Below are 2,200 nucleotides of genomic sequence, written 5' to 3'. Positions count from 1 at the left end.
GTGCACCACAACTACTGAGCCTGCGCTCTAGAGCCCGTGAGCCGCAACTACTGAGCCCACGTGCCACAACTACTGAAGCCTGCGCGCCTAGAGCTCGTGCTCCGCAACAAGAGAAGCCACTGCAATGAGAAGCCCGCACACCGCAACGAAGAGTAGCCCCCACTCACTGCAACTAGAGGAAGCCTGTGCATGGCAATGAAGACCCAACGCAGCCAAAAATAAATAAATTAATTAATTAATTTTTTTAAAAAAAGACTGTCTACAGATGTCTCCACATCACAGTGATGCTTCCTTAAAAATTCAGGAATCCTCACTGGAGGACAGGAGTAAACCCAGCTGCCAGCAAAGGCTTAAATATGGGTCAAATAGGCAGAAGCACCAGTGATCAGTCTTTATTTTCAAACCCCTTGCCTTCTTGTTTCATTTTAAGAGTCCTGGGTAACAGACAATAACTATGGGATACGTGTTTCCCAGGTAGCCAGAGCTTTTTAGAATCCGAAAAAAAGGTCATTAGGGAGGTTATTCCCGGGGTAAAGCTGGATATGCCTGGGCATTCAGGAGGCAAACTCACAAAAAGGACTGGAAAGGCCTTGGGTTCGGGCTTCACAGAGGTCCTGCTGAGTCTCAAATATTCCTAAATTTAGAAAGTAGATGCGGAAACTGGCACAACTTGAAAAACAGGTTAAAATCATAAAACATTTCTGTATTGAAGAGTATTTTAATCTTAAAATATTATGTCAACTTCCTCTTCCAGGAAAATGTAGTAGTATGTCTCCCTATACCCCTAGAGAAGTACAACTAAAAAATCCTGGATGGAATATTCACAACAAAAGCAAAAAGGTTCTAAGTGGAGGAGAGAAGAGGAAGACTGGTCAGGAACCAAGGGATAATGCGGTGTGAGCCCCAGGGCTCCCCTTCGGCCACATGTGTCCCTGGCTTTGAACTGAAGGAGCTACAACTGAGAAATGGCAACGGAAGCAGACAGAAAACACAGCAACAGCAGAAGCCTGCTCTGTCTGGTCAAAGGCAGGGAAGGGGCAACCAAGCAGGCAGGAAACTTTCAGACAACAGACAACTGCTCCAGTCCAACGAAAACCCAGAGAAAATGGTGTCCTCCACCTGCCCCCCTCACAGCCATGCAGGCAAAGGCTAAGTAGGGGGCCAAGATGTCCCCTACACAGGCTGGGACAAAGGCCCAACACCCTCTCTGGGATGTTGTCAAGGAAGTCAAGTAAGAGCGGAGACATTCCTACCCTGAGCTGGTAAGGACCACCCACCCCTGCCTGGATCACCAACTTAAACATACAATTATACAACTTTTAGGGAAAAAAATGAAAGGAAACCTTTGGCATCTAGGGTTAAGCAAAGAGTTCGCAGACTGATACCAAAAGCATCATCCATGAAAGGAAAATGTGATAAATTGGCAATTTCACTGAAGTTTAAAACTTTTTCCCTGGGCTTCCTTGGTGGCGCAGTGGTTGAGAGTCCGCCTGCCGATGCAGGGGACGCGGGTTCGTGCCCCGGTCCGGGAAGATCCCACATGCCGCGGAGCGGCTGGGCCCGTGAGCCATGGCTGCTGAGCCTGCGCGTCCGGAGCCTGTGCTCCGCAACGGGAGAGGCCACAACAGTGAGAGGCCCGCGTACCACAAAAAAAAAAAAAAAAAAAAAAAACTTAGAGAGAAACATGGTTAAAGGCCACAAACAGATAATTCACGTGAAAGGCATTAATAGTGTGAAAAGAAGCTCAACTCACACGTGAGGAAAAGTGCGCTGAGAACTTGCTTTCACCCCTCAGGTCAGCATGTCAGAAGTTTGATGACACAGTGGGATGGTGTCTAAAGCCAGCAACTTGGCAATATTTATCCATATAATGTAGGTACTGTTGTTTTGCAAACCGGCCCGGACACGGAGGGCAAGGGAGACACCGAGGAAAGAGGCGCGGCGCCCCAGGCCGTAGGCGGCAGGTGTAAGAAAGGAACTTATAAGGCTGGTCTCCGCACCCGCCCCACGGCGGAGTCTTCAAGTTCATCCAGAGGCCTCAGCAGGGTCCAGGCCCAGCCTGGGTGGGTGGTGGAGGCGGGGGTGATCTCAGTACCACATCACTCTCCAAAGCTGCATCCCTGAAAGTGGACCCCACGGTGGGCGCGGTGGCCAGAACCCACATCCCGAGGACAGGGGAGGGGTCAGGAGGAGGGAGGAG

Source organism: Mesoplodon mirus (assembly GCF_964341445.2).
Source record: "Mesoplodon mirus genome assembly, chromosome: 13".
In the NCBI taxonomy this organism is placed as follows: Eukaryota; Metazoa; Chordata; class Mammalia; order Artiodactyla; family Ziphiidae; genus Mesoplodon; species Mesoplodon mirus.
Note: the sequence above shows the minus strand (reverse complement) of the source record.